Here is a 26,961-nt window from a genome sequence, read left to right as displayed (position 1 = left end):
ATTTTTCAACAAACATTAATTTTGAAATTCTCAGGAAATTCAGGGCACTCTTTGGTGCTGAAAATAATCTTGAATGCTCATTTACAGAAATTAACTTCACCCCTACTGTGCCATAAAGCTCCATAAACCTGATTTTGCACCGATGACTTCAGGTATCAGGCCAAACTGAATACATGCATAGAATCACAGAATATCCCGAGTTGGAAGGGACCCACAAGGATCATCGAGTCCAACTCCTGGCACTGCACAGGTCTACCCAAAATTCAGACCATGTGACTAAGTGCACAGTCCAAACGCTTCTTAAACCCCACCAGGCTTGGTGCAGTGACTGCTTCCCTTGGGGGCCTGTTCCAGTGTGTGACCACCCTCTCAGTGAAGAACCCCTTCCTGATGTCCAGCCTAAACCTCCCTGGCCTCAGCTTGACACCATTCCCGTGGGTCCTATCTATCACTGGTCACTAAAGAGAACTGATCAGCACCTGCCCCTCCACTCCGCCTCATAAGGAAGCTGTAGGCTGCGATGAGGTCTCCCCTCAGCCTCCTCTTCTCCAGGCTGAACAGGCCCTGTACCCTCAGCCACTCCTCAGACGTCTTCCCTTCTATGTCTTTCACCATCTTCGTCACCCTCCTCTGGGCACTCTCCAACAGTTTTACATTCTTTTTGTGCTGTGGTGCCCAGAACTGCACACAGTACTCGAGGTGAGGCATGAAAATAACTGAATGGTTTTCCAGGCCAAAAAAACAAACAGCTTTCTGCTAATGTTTTCCATTTTCAGTAACGGAAGTTTTATTATTAACAAGCAAGAAGAAGCTGTGTGTACTCTACGCAACCCAAAGTTTCAGTGAGCAGAAGCACATCCCAGAAATACCAGCAGCAAAATGACATGCAACAAAAAAATCCAGGGGCTCCTCAATGTCAGTGGCAGCCTGAACATTTCAAATCACCTTGCGCTGTCTTGTTACCTACCCTGACAGCACATGCAAGAAGTAAGGAAAGCACAAACAGTGCTTCACAGATGTAATGCACCCCATCAAATGAAGTGAGGTGGCACAGGGCACACAGGCACCATCTTTCAGAGCATCCTCACGTTACAGTTTGCTTCAAAAAGCAGTTCAGTCCCTTTCCAGAGCTCACAATCACCACCTGAAAGCACACAGACTATATATTATGATCATCTGACATAGAACTGTGTTTTACAATCACAAATGACACCACATTTTCTAGAGGAATTTAGACAGCACTGAGCGGACAGATCTGTAGAGGAAACAAAAGCTCCTTGGGAAACACCGCCACCTTTATTTCCCCTCCTGTCTTACCCTCTTTTGGTGAGCCTGGTGTCTCACCTGCGAACTTCTAAAGCTTTCCCAAGCAAGACTCACATCCTAAGAAGGTTCTGCTACTTCTCAGCCTGTTTAAAAAAAAAATAAATAAATAAAAAATATATATATATATATATATATATATACATATATATATATATATAGCTGGACCCTTTAGGCTTGCGCTACCCTATCATGAAAAGTCACTTTGATGTGGCCACAGCCATGGGAGCACTCAGATACCTACTTTGCTAGGTTTTCCATTAGTTCTGTTAAAACCAATGAAGAACACATGAGCTTAAAATCATTTTCATATGTACATGTTCTTGAACGGGATCGATATTCCTACTGCAACATCACCCCTACAACTTAATTTATTTCCAGTTCTTCATGCAGTTCTTATTTCTGGCATAATACACATTTTTTTTTTTTTCAGCAAATAGCATAAGTATTTGCAACATCTGTCACTGAAATTTCCTCTGAAACCAAAAAACAAACTCAAACTGCCTCCCCGGTATTTTTATTAAGAAAAATTTAAGTTGTTAGAAGGGAAATTCTCAGTGATATCCCCGAGTTCCTTTAACGTGCTGTTGCATGCCATTAAAAAAGTTATGCAAGATGGATTTGTCTATTCATGAAGAACAGAGTTTTCAAAAAGCATTAAGTAACTTTTGGTTTTGTTTTTATTTTTACGGCGTTGCAATGTTGTACTAAAAGGCTTATTACCATTCAAACACAAAACAGGATCCCACAGATACGCTACAGCCTCTTCAGTCAACACGGAGTAAGCAAAAGCAATGTTATGCCTTAAATACACCCTGTAAGATGAGACGGGAATTACTGCACTTACCAGGAAGATCTGTCAGAGATGTATTTCCCAGTGCATTTCCACTCCCTCTGAAGCACAGCCCTCACTACTCTTCCTGCTCCACAGCCGGAGGGGCTGGTCAGCAGTGACGTGCCGTGGAAAACTATCCAACTAAACCATCCGAGGTCTGAGCCAGCAGAAAACCAGCACGGCACGCTGCCTTTTGCAATACTACTGGCCCACCTCATCAAGCAGAGCTGAATTTCGCAAGTCTCAATAAATGCAACAGCATAAACAATATCCCCTGGTAATACAATGACTGCAGAAGTAACATCATTTACCATTGTGCTCATTGTGCTTTGCAAAGGGAACTGCTTTGGAGCAGCAGGAGGCTTTTTTCCTATACATATATATTTTAAAAGTCTTCCTTGATTGGCTCTTTGATCCTAATGAAAGGCTCTATTCTATCCTCAGTGTGAGAACAGCTTCCCTTAACACCAAAAGAAGTTACACACGCACAGGGGAGAACGTTCACCATAATCTCTTGCAGTGGCATCCTTCCATTTTTACAGCTTTCCACCCACAATCACCTTCTGAGGAGAAAATCACCCTACGTGTTTAAAAGTGAAAGGAAGACGGTGTTTCTAAAGGATGTTACTTCAAAAAGCATGCTGCTAAGCTGGTCAACCCCAGGGTCTAGGTCTAGCCACATCATCTCAGCAGCAAGTCACATTCGGTAAGTATTTATGAACACATGGACAGGAAACAGGAGCTTACAACTAGAGTCAGACCTGGCTTTCAAAACCCAGATCTCACACTGAATAAGCAGAAAAATTATGCATCACCTAACTTGCCCTTATTTTCAAGATGGAAATGGTGTGTGTGTTTAAGGCAGTTCCACCTTGTGTGAATGTAAAATCCTCCAACACACAAAGAGCTACAACCCCAGAACACTGATGAAAAGCTATGAAGGAATATTGGGGAACTTTGCGTTAAGGAAGGACACACCTCTACTTCCACCCTCAGCAAATTTCCATACAGCTTTGGTGCAATCACTTGTTTGTGACTCCACTGGTTTTTCCTCATGAAAAGAAAATCAGATTCTTCTGTACGAGCATTGCAGCTTCCAAATAAAGGGAGCTGCGGCTGAAATGCTGATTACCCAGAAGAAACCATAACAAAAGCAAATGCAATAAACTGTAACTACACACTACACAATATATGCAGTTTCACTGCAAACGCAGCCCGAGCCACGAGAACAGGGATGTCTTCTGAGTCCCATTACATATAGGAAGGATAAGGATATTTATGAATGGGCAGCAGCTGCTTGTGCTCGCTGCCCTGGGAGAAGCATATATATGTATATTCATAACAGCTACTGGACTTGAATAACTTCCACACACCTACTTTGTTTCAGAATACACAAGCTACAACACAGGCTGGGATTTAAGACTGATCCAAATCGGTGTCATTTTTTCATGGAAAGAATGAAAATCCAAACTCAGCTAACACGTGCATACATTTGAGTACATGCTCCATTCCACAATGTACTTTTGACAACTGTACAGTGAATCCTTGATTGACTTTGCTACTCAGTATGACTCTAAATCTCCTTTCCTTGAGGACATTTCCATGAATACTCTCTCATTTAGACAAACGCTCATCAGCAGATATTTATCAGAGACCTCCTTTATTCATTTTTTTTTTTGAGTGCTTATTCACAGGAGAGGAATTGCGTTTTTTTTGGGCTGTTTCTTCTCTAAAATTACTAGGACCTTGAGACTTCAGTATTCATAAAAGAATTGCATACTTTCTTGCACTGGAGATGCATAAAAACTTAAGACTCCTGGAAAAACCAACAACAATCAAAACGGACAGTCAGACTAAGGAGATCTGTGGTCTGTCTAATCTAATAGGGACTCATACCACAGGGGAGAAATATTTATTGTAATGCACAAGTACACAACGACCATTGTAAACTTGTGGTTTTTTTTTTGTTTCTCTTTTTCTTTCTATCTGTGCCTTGAATGGGGGATACATAAGGTCCTAACACAACTTATGTTAATATTTAAGTTCTAATCACAAATTTAAATGTCTTTCGTTTTTAATTTATGCATTTAGACTAAGATACCTATTTTGCCACAATTTCCTGAGTTATGGATTGTATATATTTAAAAAAAAAAAGTTTCAGTCAGTTATTTCCATTTATTGCTTTTCAAGGTAGTTCTTTGTTCTTGCTGTAAGTTAAAACACATGATTTACTTACACACAAACCTCCCCGCGACTGCTCATCCTCTCGCCTATGCCAGCTCTCATTCTTTCAGTACCTTGTCATGGAGAATTCCTTCAGATGCCACCAATCATTTCTGTTTATCCTGCAGTCCTTAGTTTTTTACTGAATTTTCCTAAGTGTTGCAGAACAAGTGCAGCATTGCTGTTATATAGCATCATGATGTGAACCTCTGGTAACTACTACTATCCAGGAATCATGGCTCTTTTAATCTTTTATAAAAATAATTTTAAAAAGAAATGAACATTTTCTAAGAGCCTAACTTTTTTTTTTTTTCTGCAGCAAATGTAGTTTATTTAATATTCAGCAACATGCAATTAGATCAAATTATGTACTTGGAAGATTTTACTTGCATTTGTCAGCTGCAATATTTTATCTGTCATCATAGTATCTATTCCCCAAGCTTTGCTGGACACTCCTGGAGTTCCTTAGCCTTCCTTCAACTCATTTTGTATTACGCGTAAGTTGTATCATCTCCTTAGACACTTCTAGCACAAAATAATAGTCTGGTTTAACTATTTTATCAGACCTAGCTGTATACTCATAACCAGAGAAAATCTACTAGAGTCTATCACCTTGTGTACCTTTCTTTGCCTCTTCTTCTGAGGGAAGTGCCTCTTCTTCCCCAGCCAGCCTATGATCCAACACAACCTTTCTATTGCAAGAGATTTTATACAAAACAGAGTGGAATATTACAAGAGCCAGCAATATAACCCAGAAAGTAAAGGATAGATCATGCTTGATGTAAATCATCCAATTCTCAAATACTTCCCTAAGCCTGTCTGGCTGCTGTTACCAACAACAACTGATGCATCTGCTTTCTTCTCAGTCCTTAGTGGGGCAATAATCCAGCTTGAAATACTACATACTAGTGAAACTCACTCCCGTTGAAAAAAATGTTTGCTCCAGAAGGCAGTCATATAAACTCAAAATCCTGCAAACAACGCTTCTAAGAGCTCACAAGTGCCCCCCACAAAACCCATATCCATCTAAATGTCAGCTCACAAATGTACCTAAGATGTATAAAGAAAGCACTTCTATTTCTGTGATTTTAAGAGTTCTTTGCTACACTAGGTTGCAGTCAGCCTTCAGTAAGAAATTGCTCCAATGGGTCAGACACAATTTTATAGCTGATAGCACTAAATTTAGATTCCTTTCTCAATTTTTTTAAAACTTCTTCCACATTTTTAGCAGCTTGTCCTTGCTTACTTCAGCTATTGTGCCTCCATCTAAAATCATCCGAATCGGTGATTCAGAAATACTCCTATGGGAATATTTTCTTTCTAAAAGCACAGAATCAGATGGTCATTTCTAACTTAAGAAATAGCTTTCCAAAGCAAAAATAGCATTGATTTCTTTTGTTATAAACACAGCATCTGAATACATCTAAGGAGGGAATACATTCCACCTCCCTAATGCTTATCATCACACCTTTAATGTATCAGGGCAGTAACAAGTAATAAACCACAAATGTTACTGAAACTAGGTAAGCAAAGCAGTCCAGTAACTTAAAATGTAGACCCCACCATCACAGAAAATTTAAGAGAAGCAATTTTGAATTGAGTATCTTAAAGAAGGAATAAATAGTTACTTGTTTTCTAGAGTAGATCAATATGATAAATTGCTAGATGTAAAAGCGAGATGGAGAGCAAGAATGTAGCTTCCTTTCTTCACTGGATTACCACCTCACAGTCATAACTTATTCCTTCAGGCTTCATGTAACAAATTGCCATTTCCATAGTCCACAGGTTTTGCTGTACTATCAACTACCTACCCATCTCAACTTTCATTTAAAAATTAAAGTTTCTCAGCCACATGACTGAGATGTAAAAAACATGAAAATGCATGAACCTTATCAACTCAAAGAAAAAAACAACAAACACAAAAAGTCTTTTCATTTCAACTTTTTTTTTTTTTTTTTGTAGCCAAGAGAACTTGTGTCTGGACAGTGAAAAGATGAAGAATAGATAACTGAGAATATGGTTGTCTTTGTGCATTTAACCCCTGAACATCATTGCTAAATCCTTCTGTAGAAAAATGATGGCTCCTTTTTCCTGTTATCTACCAAATACAATGTGTGAATTATCTAAGTACACATGAATCTTGTGAAAGACATACCTTAACCAAAAGCTTCCATAAGTCTGCTTAATAACAGCAGGCAATAAATCACTCAGCCAGCTTTGCATGAGGCTTTCTGGCTGCCCTCCCAGCAAGCTGTCCTGATAGGGGTCTGAAGAGGTTCGGGACAAAGGTACTTGCTCTGTACAGCTTCTGTTTTGTGAAGACCTAATATAACATGTTTCCAATCAGATGCAGATGAGCAAAACAATTCACTTTTCTTCATCACTAACACAGGTTAAAAAACCATCCTCAAGTCCTCTGAAGAGTATGCAGTCTGGTATTGAACAGACCGTTTTGTTTTTCATTACTCAAAGGCATTTCAATATGAATTCATTCCTATTCATGGCAGACCTTAAATAAATGTGTATTCAATCCCACTGTCATCAGCCTTGGTCTTTTGGTCATCAAGAACCCCCCAAAGAATATGTACTTTCTGAATGGGCTTCAGTCACTTTGCATGCAGGAGACACAGAGCACTTGCTGAAAACAGAAGAATACGTGGGGCTATACGAACGATGAGATAATGAAGATGCTGAAACTTCACAGAGATACCACAAGCACAGTTCATGTCCCGAAGCAGAAACAATTGGCAGTGTACTACTGTAGGTTCTCCTACATGCAGTCAGGGGGACAGGCTTTTGGGCCACCTCCAGGTAAAAACACTTTCTGTATCACGCTCTGTGTCTGGTAGAAGTCTCACTCCTGTGCAACCACAGGAAAAAAAGAACTGGCAATAAATTGGATGGATTAAATTGATTGAATTTTCAACCATCCTGGCCACAACTCCCCAGATAACAAAACCAGCAATCTAATAGCATGGGTTTTCTTTTTCACATTTAAAAACTAAAGCACTCCCCCTCCCTCCCCAAGAGACACCCCAATTATCTGTTTTCAGATGAACCCTAATAGTACACATGAACTTCCTACCATAAGGAAACATCCTGCCAGCATACTGCAGGTTCTTTTAACAAAATAAAGAAACAAGTGACAACAACAACAACAAAAAAAAAAAAAGGAAAGACTGATTCCACGTGCATAGAATCAACTGCATTAATGCTAAGTAAACAAACCACTACAACACAACAAAATCCACAGTCCTGCAGATCAGGTTAAGAAAGAAAGGCAAAGTGAAAGAGAAATGAGGAATGTGTTTATAACAAATACGATGTGGGGCATACTCTCATCAGAAGTGAAAGACAGACAAAAAGAAAAGGGAGTATTTCTTATATCTGCTTTTTTTTTTTTTTTATTCCAAAGTAATAAGCAACTTTTAAAACATCTAATGTGATTGAAAATTTGAGTTTTGTCTTTAACTTACGTTTTATAAAATGAACCCTACTTTTACTTGTCTCTTATCTCTGGACCTGAGCAACAGCACACGACCAGAACAGGTCTGCTGCTCAAGGCGATTTTCACACTTTAGGACACTTGACTTTGGCCCGATCAAAAGGGAACACTGCTTTCAGACATGATGAATTATCTTTATGACATAACAGACAGGGCTTTTGCTTCGCCCTGAGCTCAATCTTTATTTCATGGTCATTTCTATCAAATCAGTGCTGGTGGTGATACATCAAATGCTTAGAATTTCAATTAAATTGTCGCTACAAAGATTTTCAAACTTGTACAAGTTTTCTCCATTTGACTTATTTGCTTGTGTTTTTTTAGTCTCAATGTCTTTCCATAAAGTTTTGCCAACACCCCTGGGTGGTTTCCAGCACTGCTCAGTCTTCTTGGCAGTTCTGTGACTAGGGCAAGCTTGGGGCAAGAAAGGGCCTGTCCAACATTTCCTGCTCTTAAGATTTCATGGATGTTAACAGAGTGAACTCTATGCTTGTAGGCTGATCCTGGGTGCAATCCAGGTTGTTCTGTATTTGTGAGTATGGCCCAACAAGAGGCTTTGCTTTTTGCAGCGAGTTGAAAAGGTCAACAGGCAGTTGACAGCTATGGGTTAATAATAAAACTAAATACACGTGTACATATGCAGTTTAAATACACTTTATAGATTATAATTATATATAAACTGTATATTTACATAAAAATGCAAAAATACATACATAGAACACATGACACAATAATTAACAGTATTCACTTATTACATTTAATTATATCAACAGCCAAATGACACTAATAAAAGCATCGCATTTTAGGTATTTATTCAATCCTATCAAAACTGCATTTTTAAATTATGGTAGCCCCTCATTCTCTACATACCTTTATACATTTTTCTTCTCAAAAAAAAACCATCCCATATTTCATATATTACAATATTACAATGTATTCAATTTCAGTATCTGGTAACAGAGCACTGGCTTTGTAGGAGTACCTTCCTGATAGCTCATCTCTTGCACATACATACTCTTCTGTAAAGAAATAAAGCCAGATGATGTAAACCAGTTTTCTAAAGCTAGCATTTCAGAAAAAACATGATCAACTAAGAAAAGTATGGCTGCATAATTTTTAACAAAACAATATGGTATCTGATGTGATGCATTAACGGTCCATAATGTTATTGAACAAGACTACAAGAGAGACACTTTACTTGCACTTCCTTGTCAGACAATTACTCTTTGCTACTGTAATACTTCATGTGCATACTTCCAAGGAAGACTCATGAATGCACAGGTTCATTAAGGGAATGAGAGAATCGATTGTAAAATGGAAAAGGCCGAGTGAGGTCATATTTCAAAGAGATGAATATGGTACACTCCATTATGTTGTAATCAGCCTCCCTCTTTCATCCTAAGAACTGTAATAGTCTATCCTAATTTTCAAAAAAAAAAAAAAAAAAATTCACTGCCTGCATCCTACCTTCATCCCAAATACAGTGAGGAATTCAAATGTGCTGCAGGCAGTTTCCATTTACCATGGTCTTTGGAGCAGACGGTATTGATGTTGCTGACCATTTTTCTCCTTAATAAGAAAAACATTCAAATGCTACTAATATTGCTGCCTTGGCAAACCACATTTAATAGATGGGACTTGCCCTGTACATGACACACAGAACATCAATCAAGGCTGAATTTTATTTCAATTTATTATGGTTGCTGTCTAAATGAAAAAATGCTTATATCGTTAAAATGTCTTACAATATAAATGTGCAAATGATGCAATCACCCGTTTTGTGAGAAATTTCTGATTTTGATTAAAAATATCTACAGTTGAACTTCTAAATATTTAACAAATGTAAAAACAAAAAACACAAGCACATTAAGAAACCACAGTAATTGGTATCCGATGCAATATCATGGTTTTGTGCTTGATAGCTTTTATCTTTAGGAGATGAGTTTATTAGGCATTCTTCTTTTAAAATAATAAAAGCTGCCTTTTTGTTAAAGTCATCTAGAAAAAATTACTTTAATCTTGACTTCATTCAGTACTCACATTTTGTTGTTGTTTTTGGCTTTCTTTTGGTTTTGTTTTAAAGCTATCATTTATTACAGGTCTTTGCTTGCTGCATCCAGCTTCCTCAACTCTACACCAACTGGCCTACAAAAGCTCTCTAAGCTTAAGGAACTCCAGACACCACACCATTACCAAAGTGTGGAAAACAACACCTTATAAGAAAATAGACAATATTCAGTTTTGTAATTGAGTAGGGTGGCCAAACCTGCCCCAGCACTGGGGGCAGAATTTAAGACTTTTAGCCGTGGCACAGTTCTGCTGGTGCACACAGCAAGTGATTTAACCAGCTCTTCAGTGCCATGACTGCTCTCCTTACTGCTCCAACCAGAATTGCACAAAACTACACATGGAAGGTAACAAACGGTCTTGCTGTAGGAGAGCACTACAGACTGCCATAAAAGCCAGCTAAACCCAAAGGTATTTAAACCTCATTAAACTGTCATATACTGTCTGTATGTATTTCCTTCCACGTTACTGCTTATTATCATGCAACTATTATATAAATACAAACGTCCTCCATGATAAACAGATGGCTCTTTCTGCTGTATTCATTTGGAAATGCTCAAGTGTCTAGAGCCTAGATGGAGTTATACAGAGGCCAAACGTTATGAAATGTCATAAGCATATAGCAGGCCAGAAAAAATAATAATTAGTTTTACTAGCAAATTAGAGTTTAGCATGGGTATGCAGGCAACTTTCTAATATTTTCTTACTTAGGCAAAAGTATCCGGAATGGAGTTTGGACACTACAAACAAAAGACTGAACTGTAAAAATGGTCTCTCAAACCATACAAGAAACCATGACAAGATGTAATGTACTTGAATAGAAGGACACTGTGGTCATACTGGGCATCATGTAGTTCTGCAGTTTGTAAGGTAACCACCACTCATGCTGAAGCCCAAAAATCTTTGATAAGAGTGAACAAGGCACACCAAATTTTTGCCTTGCATTGCATTTTATCACAGCCAAGAACTGAAGAGCACTTTGAGCCTGGCCTTTTAAAAAACAACAGATAAATAACTGGAAATGAAGGAAGTGTGGGAAAGCTACATGACAGATAAATGGGACTTTTATAACATTGCATATCGTAGAGGTTGCCAGAATGTGTTGAAAGAAGAAGAGCCAGTTAAATCACATCCTGCTGCAGCTGCCCAACTTTATAGCTAAAATGTTCGTATTAATTTTGTTAAACAATTAAAGAAGGAAATCCAAAATATTATTACAAGTACGTTGGCTTGACACTGTCTCTTTCGCAGATTTAATAACAGATACAGTGCTCTCTACTCCAAAGTGTGACAAATGTATACAAATTGTGGGAATTTACAACCTCAGGGCCATAAAGTCATTGTCATATGGAAACTCTACAAATTCAACGCTACGCTATACGTTTCTGACAGATATTTTAGAAAATAAAGGATGGATATTCCAGTAGTTATGGAGCTGGCTTGACATTTAGGGGATCTCGATTTAATTTTCTTGTCTGAAAAATAGTCCTTTCTAATCCCAGACAAAGTAAATTATTTTCCTTACCTTAGTCTCCCCATCTTTAAAATAGAGACCATTTAAGTATCTGAATTGAGTAAGTATTAGGCACATATATATATATATATATATATATATATATATATATATATTTCTGGTTTTCTTCTATATTTTTCTCAGATGGGAAGATAGCTAAAAGCTCCATCTTCCAAAGGCTTTTATGCTCTTAGAAATCAACCAAATACACTATTTGTAAGTAACATGCTGTGCATGTTGCAGGTCTTAATGTCACTGGATAGACTTCCATTTCAAAACTAGTGCTCTGTGATAGAAGAGATATAGAAGAATGAGCACTGGTGAAGTTAATAAACAAAATGCATTCATGGCCCATTACTTCAAATAACTTTACTATATAAGTAGTCCACTCATAAAATAATGGCCTCAATTAACATTAAATTCTCACACAATGCATTCATAATGTATTGCAAAGATTAAAAGTTCTGCATGAATATCACCAGTCTAGAAGTGCCACAACTTACAGAAGAAGTACTGACATAATTTCCACTTGATTAAAAGTAGTTCCCAGTCTTTATTTTTCCCCTGTTAGGCCTCCTTGTCCTGTAATAATTACAGGAAAAGATACTCCCCTACGTATTAGAGCTCCCAGGTGATTCTCAGCTTTACTCTGGAAATTGATAATAAATAAATAATAAATTAGAATTGAAGGGGTTGGAAGGGACCTCAAGAGATCATCGGGTTCAACCCCCCTGCCAAAGCAGGTTCCCTAGACCAGGTTGCACAGGTAGGCATCCATACAGCATCCATAAGCACTCTAGCACAGCACTACTGGAGAGGAGAAGGTTAAGAAGTCCTACCACTCTGTGGTCCTGCAATTTTGTTCATGAAGAAAATGATAAGAATTTCCTGGGTAAGTGCATACTTCAATCCTTTTTACAAGGTAGAATGCAGCAAATTTTCTGAGACCCACATCAGCTAAAAAGAAAAAGTGCCAGGACTGCCACTGCTGGGAACATACAATTGAGGGCAAGACCGAGGCAAGACTGGAAGAGTCTTTCTGACATTATCTGGACATTTTAATAGCAGCACGCGATACCAGGGCAGCTGCAATGCTTGTAACTTGATAGATCTAAATGCCATGTGAAAGACCTCCCCTCACTCAGCAGTCTTTGGGTTTTCCAAGCTAAACCGACCGCCTAATGAATTCTCTTTTAGCACAGAAAATTAAGAAGTTAACTGGGAAAGAGAGTATCTTTGTAATACGCGGTTGCTTTTATCCTGCAACACAATGCCTGAGCATTGATGAGATGATAACTCAGTCAATTAATCAAACACCAACAAAACACATTCTAACAATGACTGCTGCTTTCATGGTGTCATTTTAAGAACTGACTCCAGTACACACAGATATTTTTTTGTCCCATGGGTTTGACCTGAATCCTAATGAAACTAACTACTACAAGAAACCAAGGCAGTACAAGCTACCAGCATTCAGGACATGCTGCAAAACACACTCAAAAAGCCATCAGATGCTTCTCTGTAAACCTGAAAGGAGGATGGAGAGCTCCTGGAAATTTAAAACAAACCTCACTCTGTCAACCTACCTTATCTGAGAAGTGCTTTGATGGTCAAGTGATAGATTGAAAAAAATATTAAGAGTCAGACAGAGCTAAATTCAAAATCCAGCCAATGCCCGTTATCTTAAAACATGTTTAGGGCTATGCTAGGACTTCTGACCACCAGTTAGTCTAAGGTATGAAAAAAAAAAAAACACAACACAAAAAATTGATTAAAGGAAAATGAAATATATAAAAAAGGCAGCTGCTTTCCTTCTGTTATTTCCCTTTCAAGTATTGTCTTATTTTAAATTTATTGTTAATATAGCACGTTAGTAGTTGTCCCTAACAAGCTCTGTATACATCCAAGAAAACTGCACACACTGACAAAGATGCTTCTAGTTTTGCACGACACATGGCTTTTTTATATGATATGTTCTCTCTTGAAAACTACTCCCTCACAAAATGAAAATTCAGCAGAATCTCTAATAGCTTTCATATTTCAGCCTAATAGGTAGCACGGCATTGCACTGCCACCCACCTTTGCTACAATATTGCACAGCACATTTAACAGACATTTGCTTCCTTCACACAGTCCTTATGCGCGGCTTCTGCAGGACCTCAGTATTAACATTTAACAGAGTCTATGAGCATAAAGCACATTTATGAACACCTGCTAGAACATTTTATTTGCCTTAAGAGTTTTATTATAACTGCTAAATTTTCTTGCTATGCTTTATGGGCCAAATCCTGGTCCAGTTTTAGCCTCAACTCCCATTGACTTCAACAGGAAGTTGATTGGGTTGTATGTAGTTTTCCATACAAATTCAGTACAGCTTTAACAAAACTGGATCAGTGCTAAGCACAAAAATAAGCCAATACCCAGCAGCACCAAACAAAACCACTGAACTCAGTCTTCTGGTAGAGCTGAAAAATAAACCCCATACCCACAAATATGTAACATTCACATTGCCTTGCAAAAACTCACTGATACTGAGGCTGCAAGTCACACGGGCACCCCATGCACAAACACCTACAGCCTCCTGTGCCTTGGTGGGACGTTCTATCATCAAGTTACTCTCTCACAGATCTTGCAGAGGAAGTCATGCCAGGCGTCTGACTTATGAAGATGTTCTCTACAACAGTTTCTCTTTGACAAGAGTTTTACCATAATTACTGGAGATGTCAGAAATACCCCTGTGAACCCCCCCACATGGCTACAGACAAGCAAGCAACACAACAACTCACTGCTTAGAAAGAGATGATAACAGAATTCCACAAAGTCTGCTTGGAACCCTTCTAAAGAAAAAAAAAGAAAAAAAAAAAGAAAAAAAAGAAAAAAAAAAAGAAAAAAAAAGAAAAAAGAAAAAAAAAGAAAAAAAAGAAAAGATAGAACCTCATTTGATAATACATAAACATTGCTTTGACCATCACAGATAGACCTAAAGCAATAATGACAGCCAGGAAGTAAACAGCAGACAATACAGCAAAGCCACTTCTGTTTCACATGAGCTTGACAGTAAGTGCTTGATTCAATGCATACTATTAAGCCAAAAAAAAAATCAAAACAATTATAAAATGAAATTATAGGCACAATGATGAATGGCGACAGATGAAATGTTAACAGATCTAGCAGCATACACAAAAATCATTGATTTTCTCTGATTACTACTTAGGTGATCAGAGTGTATTAGGTACTAGTTGCCTGCTTGCTCTAGATTTTATTAATGCTCCAATATCAGGCACCCAATTTGGAAATCAATGCTTACTTCATCATTTTTCTCTGAAGGATTCTATTATTCACAATTGATTTAACAGAAATGAAAGGCTTACCATTAACAAGAGCCAGCTGCTGACACTTCTTAGATGAATTATTGAACTTCCAAAAGTGAATTAACTTAACCATCACCAAGACTTATTGTCTGATGTTTCTCATACCAAAGTCACTGTATTTATAATTACAGAACCAAGTAGTAGAAAGTAGCTTCTCCTGCCACCTCCATAAACACCCACCATCTACACCAAGTAAAAATTAAGGAGATTTGCAATGATACAAATAGGATTTATGCTCCAAATACAGACAGTGGGAGCTTAGTGTCTAGATGTCTTTTTATGCCCTTAATCTACATCATCCTTCTAAAACTATAAAGGTAGGGTCATTTTAGGCTTCAGAACGAGGAAATACAGTTCATGGAAAATTATATCTTTTGCTTACTGTCACACTTCCTAGAGCAGACCACGCCCTCCCAAAAACCTACAGAAGGAGGTTATTAACTCCTTTTAAGTACAACATGATGATCCATCTTATGAATTGAGACAAAAGGAGCAAACAGGCAATTGCAAGTAGAGGTAGTACTACAACTCCATCCCCAAAAACAGTGTAAATGTAAAAAGCAGGAGGCCTATCCATAAAACTTACCATCCAAGCTAACAGGCTTTCTGCCCAGCACATAAATTCACTATTCTCTTTTTCCAGTTGAGAAGAACTAAGCGTTGCCCAAGGTGAATTCAGTTCCTCATGTAAAAGCTTTTGTTCTGCAGATTACAATGCTTGCTACAGCAGAGCGTAAGAGCACCCAGTTGTACTTATCTACAAACAACTTACTGTCAAACGCATGAGGAACTGTGCTAAGCAAAATGGTACCCTTAAGCCATGGGTTAGCAAGGCCACAGCTGCCTGGTGGCATATCAAGCTATCAAAACTAGGAAGTATTTCAGGGCTCACTAGACTTTTTGCTACTCTACGGCTGAATATGCTTCTAAAATGCTATAATGGCAGCTGCTGTCTCCTGCTCATGTACAATGAATGAATCCTAAAAACTTGGCTTGATTATAGTTATCCCTGCCACAGCTCTGAGGAGTTCAGCTTGAGGCCCAGTTGAGGCTCTAGGTGAGATCCACTCAGGAAGTCTTCTGGATTAATAATGCAAATCCCTGCCTTCCACTTACAGTGCAATGATGAGACAGCATACCTGTTCTATCCTTGTCACAAACTGCAAGTCAGCTACTGCCTGAAGTCACTAGGGCCTCTTCTCAAAGTCCTCACTGGATCTGACTGCTTGTACGCTGCTGGTGGCAAAACATCAGGACCTTTTTTTAAGAGAGTTAGTATCTGAAGAAGATATTCTTAAAGAAAACTTATCTTTTCTTGAGTACTGTATTCCCCATTCCCACACCCCTCATCTATTTTATCTCCTAGGTTACCGTAACTAACTTCTTAAAATTCTCCTTGCTTACATTGGACAAAAAGTTTGATAATCAGTGAAAATGGGAAGGGAAGAACCCTGACAGACAGATCCTCCATGCTCATAAGTCTTTCTCTCTTAGAAGAACAGGCCAAAGCTTTTAAATAAAATTATGATTATGTTAAGAATATTTCGACGCCCAAATTTTTCTGTCTATTTATTCTCCATAGAATAAAACTTTTTAAATGCAGGCTGCCTGGCTCTAACCGATGTCTCATTAAATCTGATACCCGCATAAAACACATCTCAGCAAGTAGCTTATAATAACTCATTTTAAAGGACATGGACATTGGCAGATTTTATTATTTTTTTCCTTTCTTACACTCATTTTTTCCAGCATTTCCCACATTTCGAACCTCATAATGCTATAAGGAGGGAACAGATTGCACAAGTGGTCCTACTGGTTCCTTCCAATGGGAATAACATGGTCAGAATCTGGCATTCGGCAAACTTTCCATTTCTACATAGGTTTCATTTATTTTTCAGTTTAAAAATAAAACCATATTACTTTGGCACGTAACTAGAGCTGCTCCTACAATGCAGAAGAAATAATACTGCTGGCAAGCCCCAAAGCTGTTCCAAGGCAAAACTGTATTGGCAGAACTCTTAGAAAACTTCTACTTGACTAGAGGCAGAATTCTGCACTAACACAAATGGGAAAAACTTCACTGCAATCAATCACGTTACACACGCTCACTTATTGCACATCTGAATCTCCATTAAGTTTACATAATGCAAATATATTTAGCCGAAGTGGAACCTGAGTTCTGTTGAACCAATTCTATTTATCTCCTACATAAATATTACTTTAACATTGATTATGATCAGTCTTCTATGAACAAACACTGTTTTTCCTCAGAAATGAATACCAACACGCTATTTGCTACACACCACAACCATATCACTTGCTGTTTCTTTTTAATAGTTATCCCATTCAGGTGCCCAATAGTTAGGATATGGTGAAATTACAATCGAAAAAAAAAAAAAAAAAAAAGAAAAAAGATATTTTGCAGCTTCTGAAGGTTTGACTTTGCAACCTACTTTTTAAAATACTTTTTTTTTTTTTTTTGCATGTCATACCCCAAGTTTTCTTAAAGCATGAATCACCTAACAGTGTGCAATAGTGTTCTTTCAACACAGGAATCAAACCTTGCTGCGATCCTACTTCACTACCACACAGACAACCATGAAAGTATTCAGCCACCTGACCACTGGTGCTTGTGCCCTTGAATATCCAAGACATAGCACGCTGATGTGTGCGACACAGATCTTACAAAGAGACCTGTACCCTTCTGGAACATCTGTTGAAAGCAGCTAAACTGAGTCCTTTTTGCCAGAGAGAGAGAAAGCTATGTAACAGCTTAGGCTATACGGTATATGGCTGCTGAGCTAAGCTCATGGATTTAAGGAAGGGGTCACAAGTAAGGCCCTCTTTCTTATCTCATTCCCCTACTCCTGCCTGGAAAATGTAATTGTTCTTACTTACTGTGACAGCAGAGTGGGCAACAGGAACATTAAATTAGCCCCTGAAGGCAGGCTTCAACAGAGATGAAGAAGCATGGTACCCACAAAACTAGCATTTTCCAAAAGGCGCTGTTCCTCCCCTTTTTTAACGGCTGTGTGATCCCAACTTTGGGAAAGCTAGTGATTTTGGCAAGGTGATAATTTCTTTTTCTATGGAATTTCAATTAGAGTAGAGAAACTGATTTTCAAAATTCTGCAGATCTTATCAGATCTCAACAAAATTTCATTGGTTTAGTGAAGAGAAAGGCAATTAAATTGCCTGAGAAGTACCATCTTGCCAAATATTGAGATTTGCTGCAAACAAAGCAGGTGTAAGATTGTCTCAAAAAAAAAAAAAAAGCAATATGGAACTTAAATACATAGGTATTTATAAAGTATTAATATTTCTAAATCCAAGCTCTAAGCATAAGTTACTTACCCTAGGGTTGACTTGACCTTAAACGCAGCTGTTGGGGTAATAAACTGAAAAGCTTCAGTGTTGGTCAGTTTTTGTTGTTGTTGGGTAGACTTTGTTTTGTTTTTTTTTTTAACACCCATTATACTGTTGCTAAAGATAAACATGCAAAGGAATGTAGACTGCATTTATTCACCTTTGGATTCTTAAGAACTTGTATCCAACGTACCACAACTCACAAACTGCTTCCAATAATTCAGCTAAACACATTTGCAACACCTGATTGTAAAGTCAGGCTGCCCACATATAATCAGGTATCTCTCAAATAAAATGTAACATTTATTTCAGATGTTTATTGACATAAAGCAATCCAACAAATACAAGACATATACGAGGTGATGATTATGTTCAGAACCCTACTTTTTACTTAATACTTTGACCATGTATGTAGAGTAAGAGCTTCAAATAAAATGAATATGCAGCTGCTGCAGGAGTGGAAGTCCACCCACTGCTCCCACTGAAAATATATTGCACTCCCCCCCAGTTCAGTATGCCTAAGAATTGGTGTCACAAAAATCACAGCAATAAGTGTACAGCAAGACACGATAATCATCTTTTTATTGCCACTGTGGAAATAACATGCTAGAGGTGTTTCAGAAGGACTTTGATTTTTGAAAACAAGCAGTCTCTTTCCATATGTTACCAGCTCTAACAGAGGAACATTTTTATTTAGGCTAAATCATGCCTTATGGGACACACTGATGGGGAAGAAAGGAGGACATGCAACTGGCATGCGAGACGTACTGCCAATGCAAAGCTGCCAAAAGCACACAGCAGGGAGCATGTTTTGGCTATCACGAGCAGAATAAGCATGCACTCCTTAACCACTGCCAGCTGGCGTTTGTTTCCAAATAGAGAATACTCACTAGGCAGCTCAGAGACTGGACATACTCCTACCCTTAAACTATGCTCCCATAAAAATGCACTGCTGAGATACCTCATTAACCAGGACCGTCTCCTAGCTTACCGCCAAAGAAAGACTGAATGACGCAGAAAAAAAAAAAAATCATGCATTTCCCCCATGCAAAAAAGGGTACTTAAAGTATATCATAATGTACTCTAGTGCTTATGGCAAGAGGAAAATTTTAAAAGGGTTGGAAGAAGCTTCTGCCCACATCTCGAGAAGCAAAAACATTGTCACTACTCCAGTACACATGGATAAAAGTGAAATCCGGAGACACAGAGTACCAAGAAAACACAGCAACGAACAGCAAGAGTGGCTGGCACTGTGATTATAAAATATACTATCACGTTTAACACAACTGCTAGCAATCCTCATAACAGAGATGCTCCCTGCTTTATGTGTTGGGGCAGGTTGTGGGTAGGAGATTAATGTTTCCCTCCATCTGCTAATGACTATATAGGTCCCCCGGGCTTTGCACCAAGGGTACTTTGCCCTTAGGATGAAACAGGAAATGGGAATTTGTGTTCATTTCTACATGGTCCTACTATTTCCAGCAATGCTCCCAATTGCTAAGTGTGTATTATTTCAACTTTATCTACCAAAACCATATTTTATCACTGTAGTTCAACTGTGATTCCAATTAGATTTTTCAAAGAGAACAGTTAAAAGGAGAACAAACCAACAGGGGGGCACTTTTCACTTTTCAAGTGCTTACCTGATACAGTCTGCATGGGTATTTTCCCTGTAAGTGCTCCATTCATTAACTTTTTACTACATTTTCAAAGTGACCCCCCTGCTTTAGATTTCCCGTTCTCTGTCACTGATAGCCTGCTGTCATGGACCACGCAACTCTGAAGGAAGAAATGTACCAGCGAGTGCCACGCAAAGGAAAGCGAACTAACTAAAATCTTCATTTCTTTCAGTGCATGGATTTTTAACTTACCCGCTTAACTCTACCTTTGCTCCTCAGGACTGGAAGCAAGTCAGAGAGAGCTTGACACCAGGGTAGTTTTCAAGGACCTAAGCCAGCTTGACATCCTGAAATAAAATGGGAAAGAGCAATCAAAAAGTATAGTTTTGGAAAAAAAAAAAAAAAAAAAAAAAAGGCAGACGCTCATCAGTAACAATGACTGATACTCAAGGCAAAATTAAGGAAGATCTAATGCTATTGCCAATGTGGACAAAACAGAAATCAAAAAACAATGTTGCTTCATTGAAGTCTTTGGAAACAAAACCCAGGTTTTCCTGATGAATACCCCTACCAGTTCCAACACAGACCTTGTCCTCAATTCCCACTCAAGGAAGAAGGCGGCATTCATGACAAAATTCCCTGTAAGCCTCCAAGGGAACTTCAAAAGCACACTAACACTGAGCACATACAATATGCAATTAACTTCCCCCCAGTATAACTCAACTAAACTTCAGAGAAATAATGAAAAAAATAGCTGAAATAGCTTGCAGCTGAACCATCAGCACAACAAAACCCTTTCCCTTTTTTAACAATGGAAATGTAATTTCAATAATGTGGCCTCTACCCATACTTCAGATCCAGGAAGGCACCACTCCTGTTGACCTGCTCCTGCCCAACCAGAAAAGCAGGACAAGAGAAAGTCAAGAGGGGGAAGGAAAAAAAAATCTTCAGCAAAGAATGGTAAAGCCTAGGCAAAAATGCAGAAAGTATAGCCACAAAAGACAATTCAATACTTCTCTTACATAGCAGCAGCACTGCAAAAACAATGAGGGTTGAACTAACAAAGTGCTCTCCCTGTCTAGCCCCTAAGTCTCATAACATTACTTTGAAAATACTTCTCTCCTGGCTTCCTCAATCAGGAAATACTCTAAATCAAAGGTATATATTCTACAATATTGACCAGTTACCTGGCTCATAAAATCCAAACCTAAAGAACAGACCAATTTTTTACTAAAAATAACAGCTCTATCAGCAAGGCAATTTCCATACCACAACCTTATTAGAAACAACAGTGATGCTCCCATATTTCTAATCTAGGTTCAGTGATTTTCAGCCTTTTTCTTAGGCTTCCATCCACAACTCTTGTATTTTAGCCTTTATTTAAAAAAGAGAGGAAAATGCTTTTCCCTTTTAAACATGTACAATGCTGGAAAACACATCCCGAGTACAATCCAAATACACAGAGCAACTAAAGGGGAATTAAAACTGCTTATTATTTCCCAATTATTAAGTCACTCTCTTGCAGCTGAAAAGCTTGAACTTCGATGCTAGAAAGTATGTATCGTTAAGGATTTTGAAGAGAAAAGCAGGTCTCTAGATAATGGCCAGAACAGAAAGCTGCTGCTCCCTTCCTTCTTGGGAGTACAAGATTGCATTTCTCCTCCCCAAATTCCACACTCTGGCCTCCTGAGCAAGAGCCTGCCCTCCTCTCCATGCCATTCCCACCCACAGGTAGGCAAGCCCATGGAGGGAGAAGCTTCTGAAGCCTGTGTGTCCTGCAGAGTGCTGATGGTGACATGACAGCTCTTACACAAGCCCCCCGTACCTCTGCAGAAAGGCCACGCTCAATCTGGCCCCCAGCAGCCAGACGGATGGCATCTACTTATGCTGCTGCAGATTACTCACTCCGTCTCCAGCAGCCTTTCTGAAAAGCCAAACCAGAGCCTTAATTTCTAAGCAAGCCTGAGTTAAATATGCTAGCTGTGATTCAGATACCAAAAAAAGCATTTAATGTCTTTAATGGAAAACAAACAAACAAAAGAAGTTGGTTTGGGAAGACTGTAGTTGTGTTGGACTGGACGTGCTCCTTCTTCCTCCTGCCACCTGTAAGCATGTCTGCGCAGGTTCTCAGGGTAACAAATTAACTTGCTCTCCACTCATTAAATTATTCTTTTGAACACATAAGTACCAATATACACAGTTCATGTTATTTTACGTCAATTGACTGAGATACTGCTTGAAAAACTAATATAGATTATTTGGTCATCAGTAATTCAAGGGAAGAAGGCAGTCTTAAGGCCAAACCTTTGTGCATTTCCAGTGAGGTCAGTGTGACCTCTGGGGAAACGACACTTCCAGGAAAACAGCGAATCTTACATTCGAGCAGATATATTACCTAATACAAGCGGTCAATTGCAATGCCACAATTAACATGGGTGAGCCACTCCACCAGAAGAGTGAGAGTACTCCCGTCACATCAGGCCTCAATCAGATCTTCATCAGTCGCTCAAAAAAGCGCTTCCTTATTACGCCAGACCACAACACTCCAAATTTAGCACGTGTGTTTCACACCTCCCTGGACTTGTGAAGAGCTCACCTAGACAAGCCACAGCCAAGGCCAGCAGAGACCGGTGCCCAAAGCGCTTTACATTTATTTGCCCCGAGCCACCCTGACGGCAGCACGGCTGCGACTACTCGCCGTGCAGAGGCGCTCACCTGCCCCACAGGAACACAGCTGAACCTGTTCCCTCTGCACATGGTCTTCACAAAACTGTTGTTCACAGCCTTGTCTAGCCAAGTTCTTGCAGCTCCAAGGAAAGATCCTGCAGCCTCTCCACAGCCCTGGTCCAGAGCTTAACCCAGACAGAGCTTCTGCCTTTTCAATCTGTCTGGCTGCATCTCTGCACACCTCAGAGAAGGGCTTCTCTCTCTTCTCCATAATAGCCATTAGGACATGGAAGGCTGTGATCCGCCTTCCCCTTCTGTTCCCCAGGCTGCATGACCTGGGTCCTTAGCTTCTCGTGTGCCACTTGCTGCAGCCCCAACCACCTGGGCAGCCCTCTGGGCTCTCCCCAGTTTGTCCCCACCTCTCTCATACTTGCTCATGCAGCAATATTCCAGGAAAAGCCACAAGGAATAGTCGCTCCCTTCAGCTGGGTGACCACACTCCTGCTGGTGTGGCTCGCCACGCTACTGGGCTCCGTCGCAAGAGCACACTGATGACTCCCGCTCAACACCACGTTTTATTGCAATACTCTTATTCCTGTGCTTCCTTTCCCCTAAAATAAGGGGTTGCAAAATAAAGAAGTGATGTGGAAACCACCAAACAGCCCTCAGGCACCACTGTAACATAAAAACATAAACAAGACGCTAATGTTGTAGCTGATATTCTTTGTGAAAAATTACAAAGAAAACAAGTGGGGCATGATCTTATAGCCACTGACGTCAACCAAGACTTTGCACGAGAAAGAATGGCAAGACCCCATGTTAAGAGGTAATAAACCTGCAAATTATTACAGTAAACATGAAAAGTAATCCATTTCTTTCTCCAACAAGTTTTTAAAAGGGAAATATTCTAGCTAAAATATTAACATCACTGACAGCGGCTGCTCCAAGACTCTTTATTTATGAAAATGCAACAAATTTTTTTTTTGCATTCTTCACCTTGATCAGGCAGCATTGCTCTACAGGTCGCACAGAGCAGCACCAGCTACCTTACTGCCTCATCTCAAAGCACCTTCCTCTGAGATCCATCTCTGAGGAGCAACACAAGGCATTCAACAGGAGCAAGCACTGCTTCAGGAGCGGCATTGCAAATCACCTAAGCACAAATCGCTCTGGAATAGCTTTTTTTTTTTTTTTTTTACAGCGACCGAACAAAGAAATATCTGCACTTAAAGAAAATTGAATGTGGTTTAGAATGTATACAACTTCCTGCAGTTGACCCCAGAAAAAATAAAAGACATATGATCTGTAACTTCCTTTGACTTTTCTTTGAACTCTAGATGGAAAGCTTTAAAAAGCAGCATTTTCCTATTAGTTACTTCCAAGATTTTCATTAAATTAAATTTCTCGATAGTATGTAATGCTAAAATACTTATGTGTACCAATACCGTGGGCTAAGCCACCCCCCCCAACACAAAGAATTTTTTTAATCATTGCGGTGAGGTGGGATGTACTGGATTACTTTGATGAAACGAGCAGTGCACACCACCTACTCGACAGCAGTGATTCCTAAGCATGTGCAGAAAGGCTAGACATAGGTCAAAGCGGATTCAAGAGCGAGGAGATGTGAGAAAAGGAAGATGATGTTACCTGTCCTGGGCTACCGAGAGCTATTTTTCATGCCTGGCATCGCAAAGCACGCCCTCACAGGGGGTGAATCAGGTTTCATTCAGAGACCCAAGGAAGGCAGCTTTCTGTACAGCTCCAGAGGATGCTCCCCATATGCAAGAATGGGTTTAATAAAGATTCAATTTATCATTTATTTAAAGCTTGTCTTCTATTACTTTGGTACATATTGCTGCCGCAGGGAGCAGCTTTTTCATATCTACCCAGATAAGAGCTAAAACCTCCAGAATCACGACCGCCAAGCATTCAAGCCCCAGACCTCCAGATTACATTGTGCAAGTTCAAAACCTGCCTCCTCAGCAGCTGCACAAGTTCCATCCAATAGCACGAAAAATATTTTAACACAGCGAAATATACATACGAAAATATTTATACACACACAGATAAGCACCTATATTCACTTGTGTATATTGCACAGGAATTCTGCACGCTGCAGGCACAGCCAAAGTAAATATAAGCTTTCAGCAACTTAAAACAGTAACAGGCATCGGTACCTGTAATGTTTGGCATCCCAAAGGGCCACGGCAAACCCACCGGAGCTGGCAGACGGCGGTAGCATGGCACCTCTCCTACCAGCCTGCTGGAAGCGCACGTGCTCCCAGCCCCGTGCTGCAGCTTATCAGCTCACCACGCCAGGCTCCTAACCCAGAGACAAGTTGCAGCTCTGCGCTGGAAGCCAGAGAGAAGCCAGAGCCTTCGGCGAGAGGGGCACCAGAAACCCTGCCCCGAAGTGCACCTCGGCAAACATTTCACATGCCACCTGGGAAGGTGTTGTCATCACTTGTGCAGTGAGAAGGACAAAACCCACTCTGTGTGCAAAGCTTTTGAACACCTCCAGGACTGGCACTTTTACTTCTCTGGGTTCTTTTTTTTTTTCTCCCCCTCCCCTTCCATCCAACCCTCTCCATTCAGCTTACAGAGACCACCTTCAGAGTGCCATGCTAATTAGCAACAGCTTGCACTCTATATTAAAAACAAAAAGTGAAAAGGGAGACCAAGCGAGCTCATATGCTCGCATGCATTTCATCAGTAACTTCATTAATACTGGCATATTTTTAATTGTATCTGATTTATTTTAATTCTGATCTGAGAAGGTCAGTAGACTTGCCATAACAGCTAAAAAATAAAGTCATAAATTAGAGATGTGATACGGTAGGACCTAGTGCCCTATGCATTTGCTATGAAACTCTACAAAAATCTGTACAGCTAATCAACGGTGACAACAGAGAGCCCACTATTTCAGGATACAAGAAAGATGTGAACATTAGAGAAAATTTAGGCTGGTGTAGAACATAAATCCAAATTCTCTAAAGTATTATTTTAACATACTAAATAAATATTTCATAAAAATGAAGTTCTTTTTGCCTTTACTACAAAAGCAACTCCTCAAAAAACTACTCCTTATAGGTGAACGTCTGTTCTACAAATTCTTTACACTTTCCTGTGTTTCATGTTCCTTTCACTTTTTCCCCCATGGGCCTCATTCTGGTTTTCTATGTCTGTAATGCCTTCATGTGCAGCCCTTTCCCACATATCTACCTTGAATAAGAAGGCAACTGAAGATTACAGAGAATAAAAAGTTACGAGTTAAACTCCTCAAGATTTCCCATAATGTAGCAAATGGCATACTGCATGCTGCTTTGAAGGAGGGAAATGTGATTTAACTGACATTTCACCAGTACCTTGGGACACCAAGACTAGCTCCTATAGTAATGAATATTTAATTAGAACACAACCTACAAAGGAGGAAAACTTGACACAGTTTTTTTTTCCCCAAGTTTTGCCCAGGCTTCAACACTAGTTTGTACTTGAGATATGCATTGTAATAAATTCTGTGATTATAATTAATACCCCTATATATTGGGGTATTTCAATAACTACTGTCTCCTAAGATGCAAGCAAGGAGAGTACCATTAATATTGAAAGACAACAGAATTAATGAGGGTAATTTACAGAATTCAACACTACAAGATACTAGTGCATCAACAGGTTAGTAAGCAGGCACAAACACACTAACGTTTCGTGCAAATAACTGTGAGCTGAGGAGGGTTAGAAGAAACCTCCACCACGACAAAAGTACCTTGTAACTGCTCACAGGAGTTGGGTGAACCAGCACTGGCCTGACTTCGTAGCACATCCCACTGGGAAGCAGAAGCTTTTTAAACACTGTTGATAATGTGCTTTAGGGGAATCACGTCCTGGGGTGCAAAGTAGTGGAAAATTGTCTCTTTGTCTCTAAAATACTGGTATTGCACACAAGAACTACAAGTTTTAGCACAAATCTGATTGAATCGACTTGCAACTCTGGTTTTACACGTGTAAATCCATCAAAGCCAGCGGGGAACTCTCCCACCATATCCATATAGATTGAAGCGTGAAAATGGATGATCCCCTTCAGGCACACCTCGCTCAAACTCCTACTGTACACACCTACCTGGGAACTTGCTAGAGTTTTCCATTTCATTCCACAAAAGTGTTGAGATGCAAGAAGACGTCGAGTCCTCCACACCTCAGCCACGCTACAGACCCATTACTCTCAACCAGGCTAGCGTTCTCGCAGCCGTAAAACCCTTTTAGTACCGACACAGACAAAGCCACTTCAGCAGAAAAGGCACGGTGGTAACGCAGCCCTCGGTGTCACTCCTTCTACCGCTAGAGAAGCGGATCCTCAGATGCAAGCTCAGATGCAAGGGAGATGCTTTCACGTGCTGCCAGTGGGATGAATTAGCCCAAAAGCAGAGCGCAGGACCCCTCGGCTCTGCCAGAAGGCACAGAAAGGAATCAGACGAGAC

General features: G+C 39.6%; 1 protein-coding gene across 4 annotated transcripts in view; it reads right to left on the bottom strand.

The window, feature by feature from the left end:
• The window catches only part of RARB (retinoic acid receptor beta), a 320,997-nt gene that overhangs the window by 293,014 nt on the left and 1,022 nt on the right, over window positions 1-26,961 (bottom strand). For 2 of the 4 annotated variants that reach the window (XM_068674399.1, XM_068674398.1), the window contains exon 2: window positions 20,072-20,166. The gene's annotated coding sequence lies outside the window, so the exon portion shown is untranslated. Of the gene's footprint in view, window positions 1-2,170; window positions 2,191-20,071; window positions 20,167-26,961 lie in introns of those variants that run through there. The other 2 variants (XM_068674400.1, XM_068674403.1) reach the window with 2 other exon arrangements.

Source organism: Anas acuta, chromosome 2, assembly GCF_963932015.1.
Source record: "Anas acuta chromosome 2, bAnaAcu1.1, whole genome shotgun sequence".
NCBI lineage: Eukaryota > Metazoa > Chordata > Aves > Anseriformes > Anatidae > Anas > Anas acuta.
The sequence above is the reverse complement of the archived record's forward strand: the minus strand, read 5'-3'. Positions and strand labels throughout refer to the sequence as shown.